We start from the raw sequence: 18,637 nt of genomic DNA on the forward strand, positions 1-18,637 counted from the left end.
TGGAGTATAGTTGCTTTACACTGCTGTGTCAGTTTCTGCTGTACAGCAAAGTGAATCAGCCATACGTATACATATATCTCCTCTTTTTTGGATTTCCTTCCCATTTAGGTCACCACAGAGCACCAAGTAGAGTTCCCTGTGCTATACAGCAGGTTCTCATTAGTTATCTATTTTATACATAGTAGTGTATATATGTCAATCCCAATCTCCCAATTCATCCCACTCCCCCCTTTCCCCCCTTGGTGTCCATACATCTGTTCTTACGTCTGTGTCTCTATTTCTGCTTTGCAAATAGATCCATCTGTACCATTTTTCTAGATTCCACATATATGTGTTAACGTATGATATTTGTTTTTCTCTTTCTGACTTAACTTCACGCTGTATGACAGTCTCTAGGTCCATCCACATCTCTGCAAACGATACACTTTCAGAGACAAAGCCTTGTACAACATACTGCATTGTTTTTCAAGAACAAAGCCCTTTTTGTGGAATATTACTAAGCCACAAAAAGGGATTTGTTCTTGAAAAACAATGCAGTATGGTGGTGTAAGTCTTTGTGTCTGGAGTCAGACAGGCATGGGCTTGAGTTCTACTAACTGAGGGACCTGGGGCAAGTTACTGTCGTTCTGGAAACTTCTCTTGAATCATCTGAAAAATAAGAAGAATAATAGTAGCCTCCTCATAGGGTTGTTATGAGAAGTAGATTAAATAATGGATGAAAAATATTTAGCATGATTCCCAGCACACCAATAGTGTTCAGTGAATGTAAGCTGTTATCATTATGAAGACAGTCTTCTGGCTGACTCATAGACAGGGAGTGCGTCATTGTCATTTCCTAAAAAATTTTCTTAAGCATTGTTATTAGTGGGCCTGGAAATATTTAGGCATTTAATAAATGGTAATAAAGATCTAGGTTGGAGATTACTTTGGTGAATGGAACATCTTTGAAATTGTTTGATTGAATCTGTGAGGAGAAATATATTTTATAATAAAACCCATCATGTACACTTGTGTGTGTGTTTACAACTTAAAAAAATGCTCATGAAAGGCATAACCTCCCTACACACAATGCACTTTGATATTTTCTACTGTATTTTTTATATGGTGGACATAATCCACTCAATTTTACAACCCACTGAGGGGCTGAGACCCACAGTTTGATAAATCATGCACCATGGAATCGTCAAACTTTGAGTCCTAAGGCATGAATGTCTCTTGTCCCTAACAAAACCATTTTTGGAGACCTATAACACCTCCCATTATGATTTGTTTTATGTCTCTATGTCTTGCATCCTTAATTATACCTTTTGAAGTCAAAACAAAGTTGTTTGCTTTCTTAGAATCCAGCTCCCAGAGAAGGGATATTGAACAAAATATATAAAATTGTTTTTAGGTGGAAATGAATTTATATTTGCTGCAAATTTAAGAAACAGATTTTCTGTCTTCCACAGGAAATTTCATAACACAAATTATAGAAGATAATCAGATGCCACAATTATCTGTCTATTATGGTCTACACTGGGATGTGAAAGTTTCTCAGAGAGTGGATTTTTCTTTTTTTTTAATTATTGAAGTAGAGTTGATTTACAATGTTGTGTTAGGTTCAGGTGTACAGCAAAGTGATTCAGTTTTATTTATTTATTTATTTATTTATTTATTTATTCTTTTTCAGATTCTTTTCCCTTATAGTTTATTACAATATATTGAGTATAGTTCTCTGTGCTATACAGTAGGTCTTTTTGGTTATCTATTTTATATATAGTAGTGTGTATCTGTTAATCCCAAACTCCTAATTTATCCCAGCCCCCAGAGAAGGGATATTGAACAAAATATATAAGAAGAAAAAAAAACCACCACCAGTCCTACTGGTTCCTTTCTCCACCTACCCCCTCAATGCGCTGCTAATGACGATTGCTGGATGCCAGTGACTGTTCTGTCTTGACTCTTCTCCCTCTAACTACACTCTTTCTAGATGTTCTGTTCCGTCTTGACTCTTATCCCTCTAACTACACTCTTTCTAACTTTCTAAATTATGATTCCCTCTGTCACTGACAGAAACACAGCCAATATCTACTGTTTTTGCTCAGGTGTCTTAATCAGAACTCTGCCGGTGAAGACCCTAGGAAGAGGCTCCAAGACTCAGAGGCAAACTCCAGCTGCAGGACTCTACCTGCATTCCAGAGCTACCCTGTGCTTCCAGCACATTCTACCACCCACTGTCCTGAGCCAGATGAGACCAGCCTGCAGAATCCTCAGCCTCCTTTCCTGTCTATTTCACACACATTTTCTAATCTTAGTCCCTTATAATCTGTTGACCTTTGCCTGCACTGGAATTCCTAAATAAGCTATCCACTCTCTGCCAGCTTAGGAAAGCCATTTGAGTTTCAAGTTATTAAATTTTTACTTGAATCTTTATCCTTCAGACATTATGCCTGAGATAAATACTACAGAAAAAACCCCTCAAAATATTAGTGGTATAGTGTTGACTCCTTTTCTTTCTTTCTTCTTCCATCTCTTTCTTTCCCTTTCTTCCTTCCTTCCCTCCTCCTTCCTTCCTTCCCTCCTCCTTCCTTCCTTCTTTCTAATTTGCTGAATAACTTTTTTTTAAATGAATTATGAAGGGATATTTTTTAAATTGCTGAAGAAAAACTAGACTCTTCTCCCTCTAAAATTTCAAAGAGCCTGTGTAAGAGAATTCATCATAGCTGGTGTGTTCATAGCTGAGTCCCAGAGGTGAGATCAGGAGAACAGGACATTTTTTTGTAGAGTAGTAATTAAAGGGAAGATAACCTGGTCCTTCCCTTTGTTATTTGGTAGCTGTGTGACTCTAGAATGGTGTCTTATCCTAGATGCCTTCACAGCATAGTTGTGAAGGTAATCACAGCAAGCACTTAATATACTCACTGGTCCCAGGCAAGCACACAATACATAATAATAATAATTATTATTATTATTGCCATAGGAGTTCTAATCCAAAGTCAGAACCCCTATGGGAGGAAACTCTGGCAATGACTGAATGTTTATTATCTTGATTGCGGTGACAATTTCACAGGTGTATGTATATGTTCAAACCCATCAAATTGTATATATTGAATATATCCAACTTTTTAAAACATCGATTACATCTCAAAAAAGCTTAAAACAGTAGAGTCGGCGTGCATGCAAATATGGGTGGGGCACAAATAACATCCGTCTCTGCTAGAAACCAAACATGTTATTAATAAATATGTTAAGAAAAATTTTTTTTCTAATTAAACCATAGAAATGGCAGAAAACAAACAAACAAAAAACCAAAACAAACAAACCAAAACCCCACAAAAGCCAGAGCCCATAACCTTGGATAGAAGGAGGACACAGCAACATAACAGGGGGAAAACTTTACTTCCGGTCCCATCAAGAATTTCCCACCAGTGAACAGCCAGTCCTGTGACCCGAAGTTATGGGAAGGACCCCCAAGAAGAAGACGTGACCTCCTGAACGTCCTGTAACAGATCATCGAAACCTGCAGATGTAACTGGACTGCTGCTCCAAACAGACGCCCCAGGCCGAGGGGTCCTAGGAGTTCACCTGCCCTTCCCGAACCCCACATCACTTGGGGAGAGGTTCCCACAACACGGTTATCAGGAGCAGATAATCTGCGACAGTACGAGGAGGACGAGCTGCAGCTTGTGTGTTGCAACATTACCCAGAATTCCCCAGACTCCACAACTTTGACCCTACGTCCTAGAACCACGAGCTGGGAGCACGAGAACTGGGAATAAGGGGTCACACGTGTCCCCAGCTCCCACAGTTTCCTGCCAGGCTTCTTAGTGGTTGGGAACTCTTTGCAGGCCCTTAAAGAGATGTCAAGGCTGGTCCCCAGTTCGCCGGACATACTGAAAAGTTAAATTCCTGGCAGAGTTGCTCAAAGTAGACCACCTATAACCAGAAGGAAGAGATCTATGGATGGCCCTGAGGCCAGCTCTCTGCTCTTTTCAATGCCCTGGGCTGTACCTCAGCCATTAGAGGGTATAATGAAGTACGTGGTGACCTCTGGCTCCTCTCTCAACCCACAAGATTCATCAAGGTAAACTTTTTTCTGTTAATTGGAGTATAGTTGCTTTACAATGTTGTGTCAGTTTCTGCTGTACAGTGAAGTGAGTCAGCGATATGTATGCATATATCCCCTCTTTTTTGGATTTCCTTCCCATTTAGGTCACCACAGAGCACTGAGTTCCCTGTGCTATACAGCAGATTCTCATTAGTTATCCGTTTTATACATAGTAGTGTATATATGTCAATCCCAATCTCCCAATTCATCCCACCCCACCTTTGCCCCCTTGGTGTCCATACATTTGTTCTCTATGTCTGTGTCTCTATTAGAGTCTGATTATCTAAGTCTCCATCTGTAGAAATGAACAAAAGACATTCCTCTGCATTTCCCAGCCTCCAGCGTTTTGGCCCAGGGCCCTGGAGACCCAGGAGGCTGAGAAAAACAAAGACATTTTGCCTCATGCTGAATTCCCATCCCGTACCACTTCCTGTCAAATCCTCAGCTGTTCTCCACTCCGGGGCTTCACAAGGAGTAAGTCACATCCCTCTGACTGGGAAGGACTCTAGGGAACATCCAGGCCATCCCCCTGCTTACTAGGAATTACACTCAAAGCATGAGATACACTCGAGACTTTGTGAATGGGGTCGCCCTTAAACATCCGCCAGACCCTTTCCAGGATGAAGCTTTCAGGGTTGGCCATCCTGATGCAGAGTCAGGAGCTACTCCTTCAGGTTTCCCCAGCCTCCAGCCCATGTGCAGAATCTCTGATTTGCACTTAACAGGAGCCTTTGATGACATATGTACCATTGCCACATGAGATAGAAACCACATATTTCTGGTCAGTGTCCCTGGGTTGGGCCAGGCCACTGTGTGATGGACAAAATCGGGTTGCATCTCAGGACTAAAGATGAGCTGAAGGTGACCCCGTGGTTTTGAGCCTGAATGACAGAGGTGTAGTCTCTGATGGAATAATCAAATCAAGAAGTGGAAGAACGGTGAGGGTGTGGGGATGACAAGAGAGCAGATTCATGGAGCCATTTTAGAGGGTGTTTAGACCTTCATTCTGAACCCAGAAAGGATGAATCTCATTAGATAAATGAAACTATTTCTGAAGATTTAAAGTGGGGGAGATTGTGCTGTTATTTGTCACAGGAGATAGCTAGAAGAATAGGGAGAAGATACTACTACAAGATAACACCAGAAATTACTTGACATTTATACATAAAATATTAGCATTCTTCCATTTCCAGTAAAATTTCCAGGGAAAAGGGAAATTATAGGGGAAAGCATAGGGGAGCAAATAATGTTCCCTCTCGCAAAGTCAACCCTGAGTTCTCAGCTCATCTCAAGATTTGAGAATAGTTCTCAAGTCTCCCCAAAGCCATCTATTTTTAGTACAACAGTCCCCAGTTCATACATGACTGCTTCCAAAACCCTTGACACTTACTCTCCTCTGAATACGTTCTAGTTTGTCACTGTGCCTCTGAAGATGTAGCATCCAGAATTTTCAAAAAGCCTCTAAACGCAGTATGATCTCAAAAAAAAAAAAAAGAAAAAAAAAATTAACAGACCTATCACCCACCTTGTGCTGGCCGCGTTTTCCCCTTCATGCAGCCTAAGACCACATTGGATTTTTAGCAGCAATGTGACAGTCACAGTTGACTTTGTATTGCCTTTTGGTCAGTTCATTTCAGTTTATCTTTTTCAAACAAATTGGGTTTTTTTATACGTATTTAGCTGTTTGGGTTGTTTTGTTTTGTTTCTGTCTGTCTAAAGGCAAACATTTACCCATGTTAAACTATATTGCAGAGATGGTAGATGCCTACCAATCTCATTTATTGAGACCTCTTCGAATCTGGATTCTGACTTATTGACCATCCTTCCCAACTTTGGGTTATTCCCAGATCAATAATCAGGCTACTTAAGACTTCTTTCAAATGTTTGATTAAAATATTGAACTGGGGAGGAAGGAAACCAAGAACACTTGGCAGGTAATATAATTTTCCTTCTTCTTAACTGGGTTTTTCAGGATCATATTGGTTTTTTTTGTTTGTTTGTTTTGTTTTATAAGAGAAGGCAAGCAAGATGGAAGTCAGCATTTTTTTTTTAAGATTTAATTCTTTTTAATTAATTAATTAATTAATTAATTATGGCTGTGTTGGGTCTTCGTTTCTGTGTGAGGGCTTTCTCTAGTTGTGGCAAGGGGGGGCCACTCTTCATCACGGTGCGCGGGCCTCTCACTATCGCGGCCTCTCCTGTTGCGGAGCACAGGCTCCAGATGTGCAGGCTCAGTAGTTGTGGCTCACGGGCCCAGTTGCTCCGTGGCATGTGGGATCTTCCCAGACCAGGGCTCGAACCCATGTCCCCTGCATTGGCAGGCAGATTCTCAACCACTGCGCCACCAAGGAAGCCCTGTTTTTTTTTTTAAATTGAAGTATAGTTGATTTACAATATTGTGTTAGTTTCAGGTATACAGCAAAGTGATTCTGTTATATATATATATGTGTGTGTGTGTATATATATATATATATATATATATATATATATATATTATATATATGTTCTTTTTCAGATTCTTTTCCATTATAGTTTATTATAAGATATTGAATATTGTTCCCTGTGCTATACAGTAGGTCCTTGTTGTTTATTTGATATATAATAGCGTGTATCTGCTAATTCCATCCTCCTAATTTATCTCTCCTCCCCCCATCCCCCCACTTCCCCTTCGGTAACCATAAGTTTTTTTTCTATGTCTGTGAATGTTTCTGTTTTGTTAATAAGTTTATGTGTATCATTTTTTAGATTCCACATATAAGTTATATCACATGATATTTGTCTTAGTCTGACTTACTTCACTTGGTATGATAATCTCTAGGTCCATCCATCAAGACATTGTTAATGTAAGCTTCATTTACTTGGAAAGTAAGCCATTACATAAGTAATTGGAAATTTTAAAAACTCTTTTTGCAATGCCTGTGTCGTGAACTTCATTGGACTGAAGAAACGTATAAGTAGCTATTTCATCATAAGAAAAAAGTATGTCTATGTTATTAACTTAGAATAAAAAAATGATAAGGTATTCAACTTGAGACTCCCATTTGATTTCATGACATAATAACTTTCTAGCCCGAGATCAAAGATTAAGGCTAAAGGGAGAGTTGAGAATCCATAAAATAGATGTTGACAATGCGCTAGAAGAGGTCACTCCCCAGACCTCAGCAGTGTGGTGACGTCACAATTACGTTTTGGTTGCACAAGCATGTGAATCACTTAGGCTTGACACAAATAGAGTAATAAAGAAAGGTCATTTATTTTTTTTTTTAACATCTTTATTGGAGTATAATTGCTTTACAATGGTGTGTTAGTTTCTGCTTTATAACAAAGTGAATCAGCTATACATAAACATATATCCCCATATCCCCATATCTCATTCCTCTTGCGTCTCCCTCCCCCCCCTCTAGGTGGTCACAAAGCACCGAGCTGATCTCCCTGTGCTATGCGGCTGCTTTCCACTAGCTATCTATTTTACATTTGGTAGTGTATATATGTCCATGACACTCTCTCACTTTGTCGCAGCTTACCCTTCCCCCTTCCTGTGTCCTCAAGTCCATTCTATACTTCTGTGTCTTTATTCCTGTCCTGCCCCTAGGTTCTTCAGAACCTTTTTTTTTTTTTAGAAAGGCCATTTCAAATACCATTTCCCTCTTAAATGATGTTTCCCATTGAGTGTAAGCTAAAGAATTAGCATAATTGAGTGGCAGATTTTGACATGGTTATAAAAAGGGCAGAGGGAAACCTTTGCAAGTATGTTGATATTCGCCTAATAAAAATTTTGTAAGTGAATTAAATCGAGTTTCTTGCCAGCTATGAATCCCTAAAGGGTAATCACAGTTCCTCAGTGAAACAATCTCCAGCCTAGCCCACACTCTTATCTCCTCTGGTGTCCATAGAAGAAGTGGGTTTGTTCGCAATCAGAAGTTTTGATTGTTGAAACTAATGTTATCCTAGCTCTGCTATGACCTTCCCAGGCCAGTGGCCTTATGGGAAGGTCCTCTTACTGCCAGGGCATCAGAGGCCGTGTGCCCTGAAAAGGGAAGTGAGAAAGCTGGAAACAGCCACTGAAAGAGGGCCTAGAGCTGGGTGAGGAACCCACTGAAGGTCAGTGACCCTTCTCCTTTCTTGGGTCCACGTGGAACTGAATGTGGCAGGAGTGTTTCAGATTCAGGTGCAGAAACCTCACACTAGGGTGACTGACAAAGGTGGGGAGGTGAGTGGTGGGAGCATTTCAGGCAGAGGGAACAGACAGCATTTTCAACTGCTATAAAGTTTGGGAAACGTGCTGCTAAAACCTTAAATTCCGTGCCCTGGGAGTCCCACTGATAGACTGAGGGTCATGGCAAAGACTAAAAGAGTTGTCCCCATTCTCCACTTCTTCTTTTTAGGAGAAGGACTCTGATCTCTTTGGGTTTTAGCTGAGCACATAGCCCCCCAGTTTCCATTGAACCTAAGTGTTAGCCAATATGTTCCAACTTCCAGAATCCATTTTTTAAAAAAGCAATCTGCTTGCCCTCCACTTCCTCTGACCCGCTTCCTGTGGGCTGGACTGTGTAGACGTCGAACGAGCCAGCTTCAACCATGCAGATGAACCTTGTATCCTAGGAGACGGAAGAACCACATGAAGGAGGGAATCTGGACCTTCAAATGGCCTGATGGAGAACAGCCTCCTTGAGCCACTGCTTCTGGACCAGTTCAAAAAGGGAAACAAATAAACTCTTTGCCCTTTTTTAAGCCACAAGATCTTGGGGGTCTTTTTGTTATAGCAGCTTATCATGTACTGTAACTAAGAGAAAGACAGGGGAAGAAGAGGGACAACACTGGAAGGGGAAGGGGAGAGGGAGAATAAGAAAGAGGAAAGAAGACGTGAGAAAGCTGGGGGACAAGGATAGAACTGAGAAGAAAACAGAAAAGCTGTTTAAGCTTCCTAGTGCTTAAGTGACTGAGGGTAGTACTATTTCCGACTAGGCAAATCTGGTGATTGAGGGAAAGGGGACCTGAATCAGGCAAGAGAAAAAGAGGCATATTAGTGAGCTGGTCCAAGGGCTGGTCTCCATCTTCTTGGGCAGAGCTGCCTCCACCTGTCCAATGCTGACGTAAAACTTAATGACGAGTACTAACTCTTCTGGGTCCTTACTATACCATGAGTACTTTACATAGGTGCTCCCACTTAATCCTACAATGACCCTAAGGGCCATTATCATCCTCACTTTACATTCTAGGACTAAGAAGTTAAATTATTTACCCAAAGTCACACAGGTAACAAGTGGATCCAAATCCAAGCACATGTCTCCGTACCTATTTGTCTCACTGCTACATTACACGTCCTAGTAGGTTGAAGTCTCAGGGGGGAGCCCCTGAAGAACACTGAGAAAACCTGCAAGTTTCAAAAGAAAGTGCAGATTTGATCATAATGGGGTAAATTCTCAGCCACTGTAAAAAGAGCACAGAAGAAATACACTTTGTACTGGGTGCCCCACTCTACCACCCACAGCTAATGGGCTCTGAGGGACACCTGGCCCAAGGGCAGCTGGTCTTAGTGTCACCCGTGAATATGCTATGACTGGCACTGCAATATGACCAATTCGAGTTCTTCCCTTATAACTCTGGGCTTGAAAACATCAAGGGAATGTGCAGTTATCTACCAGAGTTTAAGGTAAAACGTCTTGCTATTGAGAGGGAGGCTAGTTTAAAGTTGACGGAGCAGAAAGTATGAGAAAGGAGAGGAAAGAATGGAGCTGGTAAGGTGTCCTGGGAAAAAGAATATGTAGTTCATGAAAGCGAGCCTGAGAGAATGTACCTGTAGGGATCCAAGTCATCTCTAGACGTATAATAAAGCTACCTCTTCTGAGATATCCTGGAGCAAATCTTTATGCTATGTGACTAAAAGAGCCAAGGGGGAAAAGAGAGAGAGAGGGAGATTATTTACCTAGGACAGTGGTTCTCAGAATGTGTTCTAGGAAGCCCTAGGGGCCCCTCAGACCTTTTCAGGGTGTCTTGGAGGTCAAAACTATTCAATGAAGAAGTGGGAGGAAGGAAAGGAAGAGGAAGAGGGAGAAGAAGGAAAAGGAGAAGGAGAAGAGGAAGAAGGGGAGGGGGAGGAGGAAGGGGAGGAGGCATGATTTTCCCTTTTTACTCTCATTCTGTTGCATTTGTATAGAGTATGAAAAGTTCATTGATATAGCTTGAAATGTCACATTGCAACTCGTCTTTAAGAATCATAGGTGAAGGGGATTAAGAGGTACAAAGTACTAGGTATAAAGTGAATAGGTTACAAGAGTGTAATGTACAGCAGAGGGAATGTCAATATTTTATAGTAACTTTGTATGGAGTATATTCTATAAAAATATACAATTACTATGTTGTACTCCTTAAAACTAATGCAATATTGTAAGCCAGCTATACTGCAATAAAAAAAGAAGAGATTTCCTTGGAAACAGTAATAAAGACAAATGAAAAAAAAAGAATCAAACACCTGTCAAATTTTATTGTATTATCAAAGAAGAAAATCCATCATTTCCTGAAAGGCTATTAAAAATACTTCTCCCTTTTCCAACTAAATATGTGACAAGCTAGATTTTCAACAAAATGATATATCACAACAGACTGAACGAAAAAGTAGATATAACAATCAAGCTATTTATTAAAAAGCCAAACATTAAAGAGGTTTGCAAAAACTGTAAAGCAATAACACTTTTTTGTTTTGGAAAATATAGCTATTTTTCATAAAAATGATGTTATTTATGCTATCAATACATAAGTTTTATTATTTTTAAGTTAATCAATATTTTTTAATGCCTTTAACATCCAATAAGGTAAAAATAAGATAGAAACAGCCCATGTTCACAAAAACTCTTTGAAGTCTGCAATAATTTTTGTAAGAGTAGAGGGATCCTGAAACTTAGAAGTGTGGAAATCGCTGCTCTAGTGTGTTTCATCCCCCTTCGTCATGTTGCTTTTTATTCAGCTTGCTTCACACATTGGCCCCAAAGCCTCATCACTGCTTTTCCACCATTTAATCCACAGCCTTCTCGGGTTGCTTTAAGAAAAACGGGAAGCCAAAAGCTAGCGTGCGTGGCACGCTGCGAGGCCTGTCCCCACTACCTAACCTGCTGGCACTGTTTTTAAATCGCCCTTTAATTGTAGCCTTAAGTTATAGCTCTCCAACTGATTTCATTTAGCAGGAGCTTGTTGGCAAATTCAAATGAACTCACTTCATATGCGAGATTCACGGAGATTGCCTCCTATTGAAATCGCCTCCCTCCTGTTAAATTATTTATTTCGCTCCAAAGACGTGATGATTTCACTTTGCACTCTCTTTGGGGACACAAAAAACAAGTAGCCTTGATTAAGTCTTAGCATGGCTGGGCACAGTCTAAAGGGCGTTGCGTGCATGTAGCCTAATTGACTTCTAAGGACGATCCTCTGGGGTTGTTGTGGAAATTAAGGGCTTAGAAACAAAGTGTCCAATAAACAGGACATGCTCAGGAAATGATGATGATTGTTATAAAAGCCTCTCTACTGCCTTGTGAGTTACTTATTGTCATCATACCCATTTTGCAGATGAGAAAACAGACATTAAGCAACTCCTCCAAGGTCACCCTGGCAGCTCTGCCAGGCTTGGAACCCAGACACTCTTTCTTTGGAGCCCATGTTCTCTCTCTTTTTTTTTTTTAAATTAATTTATTTTTATTTTTGGCTGCATTGGGTCTTCGTTGCTGAGAGCGGGCTTTCTCTAGTTGCGTTGAGCAGTGACTTCTCTTGTTGAGGAGCACGGGCTCTGGAGCGCAGGCTCAGTAGTTGTGGCACACGGGCTTAGTTGCTCCTCGGCATGTGGGATCTTCCCGGGCCAGGGCTCGAACCTGTGTCCCCTGCAATGGCAGGCGAATTCTTAACCACTGTGCCACCAGGGAAGTCCCTGGAGCTCATATTCTTAACCCCTATACTTATGACTCTTATTTGCTAGAAATTTATGAAAGTTTCAAGTAAGACAGACTTTTTCAAAATTTTATTTTAGGCTCCTAGTGGTCTCTACAAATGGCTAAATAATCTTCTTCCATTTAAATTCCTTTGCATGGTTTTTCAGAAGCAATTATAAATAAACTTACAGTTACACTTAGTGCTGATCTTGTCAATACTGTAAAAAAAAAAAGGAGTAATGAGTTGACAATTACCTAATATTATAGAAGATATATGGATAATTGCCCCCAGATCTTTCAAAAGATGACATTTCTTGGGGAATTCCCTGGTGGTCCAGTGGTTAAGACTCTGTACTTTTACTGCCGAGGGCCCAGGTTCAATCCCTGGTGGGGGAACTAAGATCCCACAAGTGGCATGGCATGGCAAAAAAAAAAAAAAAAAGACATTTCTCTACAGATAAAATTCTTCTCTCTCTCTCTCTCTCTCTCTCTCTTTGGCCCTGGCTATCCATATCACTAATAACTCCCTTATTTCGGGTTCTGGCTTGTGGATCCTACAGGTTGCAAAATAAGTATTGCATTTGGTTGCTGCTCAGAAAGATCATGCCATAAAATATTACAAGCAAAGTTAAACGACTGGCGGGGAGAAGCCGTGTATCTGCATGTCGGTGATGTAATTTTCTGTTATTATTCATTATAATAACCACAGTGGTGCTTTCACTTCACCAGGCCCTTTGTTCCAAGGGTCACAATTCATACCTACCTTCTGTTCAATACATACCCACTAAATAAGGGATAATTCCCATTTTACTTCCTGGGGTACTGAAAGGATTAATTGTAGAGTTAAGGTTAAAAGCAGTAAGTTGGGGGAAGCAGAGACATATGCAGTCTAAGAGTTGGGTTATTAACAAATAAACTCTTTAATGAGCAAACGTTGGAGTCAAACTCAATTATGCCCAAGAGTGTAGTTCAACGTTTATCATAGGATAAACCGAGGCAGTGTGAAAGGGTTCTGAGTTCTCAAACCAGCTTACTCTTTAGGGACAGAGTTTAATTTTAGTTTAATACAGGGGAAACATGCCCTCAGAATGGATGGGAGAAGGAACCAGCCGTTTGGTTTCTCTTAAGGTTTACAAATAACAAGAAAAATAAATAAAAATGGAAGTAACATCCAAAGAGAGCTGAGGGATGTCTCATCACGCATAAGAGAATTCGGGGAAAAGTTGCTTTTAGGGATTTGGCAACAGTTGCATTTGTACGTGCTGAAAGGAAAAAAGAGAAAACCAGTGCTTTGCTGTGGGTCTCACAGACAACCAAGGGTGGGTGACACCAGCACTCTGTACCGTCAAGTCTGAAGACCCCCCAGCTCTGAGGATGTCAGACCCAGTACTAGGACTGTCTTTGGAAAAGGCACCCAAGTATAAATAGAAGTCATTTACACTCATAGAAGGAGTGTTTTTAACTCATCACAAACTGAGCTTCTGCTCCTTGAGAAAAGGATCAGGGGCGCAGAGCACCAGGGTGCCAAATGGGACCTGGATGAGGAACCCTTTGGCAGAGACCTGACAGAGGATGTCGACAGAATGCTACCTGGGACACTTTGGCCAAATTTGATGGAGGCCAGGCAGCACCTGACCAGGACGGTCGAAACTGTACCCGGGTCTTATGTGCCCCCATGCCCCGAAGAATCTTGGGTTCGTGGGGAAGTAATATTGAGCGTTTCATTCAAGTTTGCAATTAGCACAGAGAGCAAAACACAGAGCAAAATCGGATACAAACAGGCAGAAAGCTGAGATCTTAGCCTAGAAGACAAAAACCTTTGATCTCTAGAATTGCTGTTGCAAGACACAGGTGAGAGGAAGTCCTTCTCAGCAGACCTTTCTATGTTCTCCTTTCCAGGCCGCTGCGGTGAGGATTTGCAGGCTTCTCTGTGTGGGTGACAAATATTTTGAAGCACATTGGAGATATTTTTAGGCAGCATGCGGAGCGCACCCGCCATCCCCACCCATGGACTAGGGTAAACAAAGGCTACAGAACTCCTTGCACAGGAGAAAGCATTCCTTCCTTTCACCATGATAATATTTCTGTGAGCCGAGCAGGGATATGGGTGGAGGGCAGATCCAGGACAAAGCCTCCGCTGTCTCCTGTGACTGTCATCTCTGCCTCCTGAGACCTGCAATAGCTAAAAAGAAAGGGAGAGAAAAGAAAAGAAAGAAATTTCAAGGAAAGGAAATGTCGGCAGCCTGCCCCCCCCCCCCATCTCTTGGCTTAGAGGCTGGGGTACATCAAGCTTCTTTTTTTTCTCTGTGTTAATGACACCAGATATTGAGAAGCAACTTGCATCCAGAGGCATAAAGCCACCCAAATTGCCTGAGGTGTTCTTCTGGGGTGCCCAGTGCCACCAGAGACAGCAGGAGTGTTCAGAGATGATATTTTTTTTCATTTGCGTTTAATATACGTGGAGCCAAAGGGTACACATTATTCCCTGCAGTGCCAGAGCACCTGGCAGATGGTGAAAAAAACCAATGCGGACAGCCAAAGCCCTGCTTTTAGGATTGGGAAATGGGCCAGGGACACATCGCTGTGAGCCCCACCAATATTGAAAGGCAGGTGACAGCAAGTCAAAGGAGCGTCAGGGTTACTCTTTTGACAAATAAGTTATTGGTTTTTGCTTTTAAACCGCAAAAAGCAACAGCGTGATTTACAACCGGCCAAACAACACTGAAATGTACACATCTAAAGCCAAGATCCGCCTCCCCTCCTATCCTTCCCTGCCCTCCAGGTAACTATTATTAACAGTTTGGGGCTTCCCTGGTGGCGCAGTGGTTGAGAATCCGCCTGCCAATGCAGGGAACACGGGTTCGAGCCCTGGTCTGGGAAGATCCCACATGCCGCGGAGCAACTAAGCCCATGCGCTACGACTACTGAGCCTGCGCGTCTGGAGCCTGTGCTCCGCAACGGGAGAGGCCGCGACAGTGAGAGGCCCGCGCACCGCGATGAAGAGTGGCCCCCGCTCGCCACAACTAGAGAAAGCCCTCGCACAGAAACGAAGACCCAACACAGCCAAAAATAAATAAATTAATTAACAAAAAAAAAACTTTAGTATGCATTCCATCGACCACTCTTCAGTATAACCAAGCAAGCATACATGTGCGTATCATAGTGAGATTTTTTTTTTTTTTTTTTTACTCCAGCCCATCAGGAAATCCTATTAGAAATATTTTCACAAAGCATCTAGAATCTGACCACTCACCCCCTCCACGGTCAGCACCCCAGTCTGAGCAGCGCCATCTCTGGCCTGGGTTACTGTCGTAGCCGCCTAAGTGGCCTTCCTGTTCCCTTTAGAATTTGTTAAAACAAAAGATGCATGTCCCTTCTGGACCTAAATTCTCTAAACATTCCCATTCTCCTCAAAGTCAAAGCTAAGGGGCTTATCTGTCCACGACAAGCCCTGCCCCACTCCTTCATCTGAGCCCCGACCTCCTACTCCTTTTCCAGTACCTTCTGTGCCCCATCCTGAGCCCCAGCCCCCTTCAAACGCACCAGCTACATGCCCCCAACCTTTCCACAGCAGGCTTCCCCTGTTCCGAATGTCCTTGCTCAGATTTCAGAATGGTTCTGTCCCTCATTTCTTCCAACCCTCTGGACGAGTGTCACCTTCTCGGTGCAGACCGCTCTGCAAACCCCATCTTAAAGTTAAAACGCTATGTCCCACTCTACCTCCCCCTTACCGCCACTTTATTTTGTTCACAGCATGTGTCACCTTCTAACAAAATTTTCGTAATTTATAGTGTCTAGTAGTTACCGTTTCTTCCCCAACTAGAATGTCTGCAGAGGTTTCCATCTGTTTGCTTGGTTTTCCGAAGGCCTAGATCAGTGCCTGGAACAATCAATGATGAACCATCAAGGAAAATTACTTTTGCATAATTGTTGGAAATCATTGCATGACACTCCATAGGGGTGTGTTCTATCAGTGATACACTCTTGATGAGGAACTAAACAACGACAACAACAAAAGGATCTTGACAAAGAAATAAAGTGTAACTCGTGGAATAGAACAAGGAAATTGTGGAAAAGTGGGACCGGATACCTCAACCATGTCATATATTAAGACTGGACCTTTTTATAAAATAGATAAAGAACAAGCTCCTGCTGTATAGCACAGGGAACTCTATTCAATATCTTGTAATAACCTATAATAGAAAAGAATCTGAAAAAGAATATATATATATATATGTATAACTGAATCACTTTGCTGCACACCTGAAACCAACACAACATGGTAAATCAACTATATTCCAATAATAATAATAATAATAAAAGGCTGGACCTTTTAAAACATAATAAACGGCACTTTCTCTGGAGTGTTGCCTGGTACCAGTAGTCTCACTGGTGTCATCTGCATACTGGAACCAAAAAACAATAACGGAATAAAAATGCAAAGTTTCTAAAAATAATCTTGGTCAAAACCTCATGATTTAGGAAAAGTCACCCTTCACTCTTTGTTCTCCTTTGAGCCACCTTTCTGAAAATTGGAAGTTATCAATGCTCAGCTCTGTCTGCCTGGTGCAGATGTGAGAACTAACACAGCCAAGGGGATTGGGGGAGATGAAGATGAGAAACACAGATAAAGCCCACGGAAGGTCAACCCCTCCACCCTCTACTACACCAAGTCTCCCAGCCATACACCTTTGCTATAATTCATTTTGTGTACTATGGCTCCTTTTATAGCCTCCCCATCCCTTTCCCCATGCTGTCAAGTTGCTAGGGAAACAGTAAAGGGCAGGGATATGGTTAGGGTGAGGAGGGATTAGAATGCCCAGGCTGGGTGCAGTTTGTTTAGGTGATGGGAGGGGAGGATATACACTCCAGGAATTATTGTGATTGCTCTCATGTCTCTAATGGTCTGTAAATATACATGCCAGAGGTTCAAGCCTCTTTCTGCTTGCCGGAGTTCACGAGCCTGACAAGACCATTGGGTCTGGCTAGTGGGGAAAAACTGGCAGGCATTCAACTGAGCCATATGAAATTCAACTGAATTGTTAAACACCTAGCTGGTATTTGAAATTTCTTCCCATCCAAGCATATTTCTCTTCCTCCTGGCTCTTCCCTTCCCTCAGAAAAATCAAAGCTCCCTTTGATCTTTGCAAGATTACCACCCAGTTACCACAGTATTGGCCCTACGGAGCCAGTCATATTTGCAGCTAGATCCTCTGTTTTACCACGTAGCTAAGTACGGGCCCCGTGGCTCAAATATTTTCAGATCCAGGCTTTGCCTTTTTCCACATGTTGTGGCCCAGAGGAGAGGGTGGGAATGGAACACAGTGGCGGAGGATCCAGTCTGGCCGTTGCCATGGCAACTTGCTGTTGCGTGAAATCCCAGTGTGGATGGTTGAGTGGTACCCATGTGTAGCAAATTTTGCATTCATCTGTTCCTTCACTCAACTCATCCAACAAATACTTATCCAACACCTGATATGTACCCCAAACTGTGCCACCGTGAGGAGAGTATTTATTTTTTTGTCTACTGAAAGACGTTATTGAACCTTACAAAGATCCATAGATACAAACCCTGTCCGTAATGATCATCTATTTTTAGAAGAGAAGTGGAGTTCCTCCATTTGTAACTACAACACAATGTAAAAATTAATCCTTGAGTAGGAGAAACGTGGACAAATGTCATGTGATGAAGTGGGGTCAGGGAATCCAGAGGATCAAGCCTTATGGCAGAGATAACATCTAAAGTACACTTAAAACATGAATTCACTTCAGAACAACACGGAAAGAGAAGAGAAGGTGACACTGGCTTTCAGATCTGAAAGGAAGCTGCCGGAACCAAGGTCAGTCCATGGCAAACTAAAAACGGCATGAAGTTGGACCCCACTCACCTGCCCGCTTTCGTGCCTACTGCATACCCAGGCCAGCCCCACCCCATTTTCATGCCCCCTACTCTTCTGAAGGCAGAGGGGCTGTAAAGTCAGACCCCTTCACCCCCACCTGGTCTTCAGTGTACTTTCACATTTTCCTTTTTTCCCCAACAAGGTCTGATAATCTGCGCTCAGGAAATGACTCATACTTAGGTGTAAGTTACCAGTATTGACACAGCACATTCCCCTGTAAGGAGATCAGGCACTTTAACAAGAGATAAGCCGCCTTTATCCACGTAAATGACGTTGGGCCTCAGGCTGCCGGGGGCGCTTGGAGGAGGAGGGAGAGAATTGCTAGAATTGCTAGGAGGGGCAGCTCCCCCAGCAATACGCACTTCATCCGGATGCGGGGTCTACTCCCCCTTCTTTATGGGCTTATTTTAGGGCTTCCCTCCACTCAAGTGTAAGCTCTATGGGGGCAGCCTTGCCCATCTTGTGTACCTCTACGACTGGTGCGTAGAACAGTGCCTGGCCTAGAATGGATAAGTGAGGGTTATTTGTTAAGTGAGGGTTTAGGGAATGTTGTCTGTTTCTAGTGCCTAGCAGCAAAACTGACGAAGAGAATGGGAGGCAAGAAAGCCTGAAATTTTTCAAATAAATATACCATTTTTTCACATAAACTACATGTTCATTGTTGGAAAAAACGTTTTAAACAGATAAGCAAAAATAAGAAAGTTAAAAGCATTCATAATCCTGTCCCCAGT

At 42.1% G+C, this 18,637-nt stretch overlaps 1 non-coding gene across 1 annotated transcript; it reads left to right on the top strand.

Annotated features, from left to right (window-relative positions):
• The first annotated feature begins 12,329 nt into the window (after nt 1-12,329).
• Nucleotides 12,330-12,402, top strand: TRNAK-UUU (transfer RNA lysine (anticodon UUU)). The gene has a single exon. It is a non-coding gene; the product is annotated as a tRNA-Lys (tRNA).
• Nucleotides 12,403-18,637: the final 6,235 nt, after the last annotated feature.

This window comes from Balaenoptera acutorostrata, chromosome 10 (genome assembly GCF_949987535.1).
Source record: "Balaenoptera acutorostrata chromosome 10, mBalAcu1.1, whole genome shotgun sequence".
NCBI lineage: Eukaryota > Metazoa > Chordata > Mammalia > Artiodactyla > Balaenopteridae > Balaenoptera > Balaenoptera acutorostrata.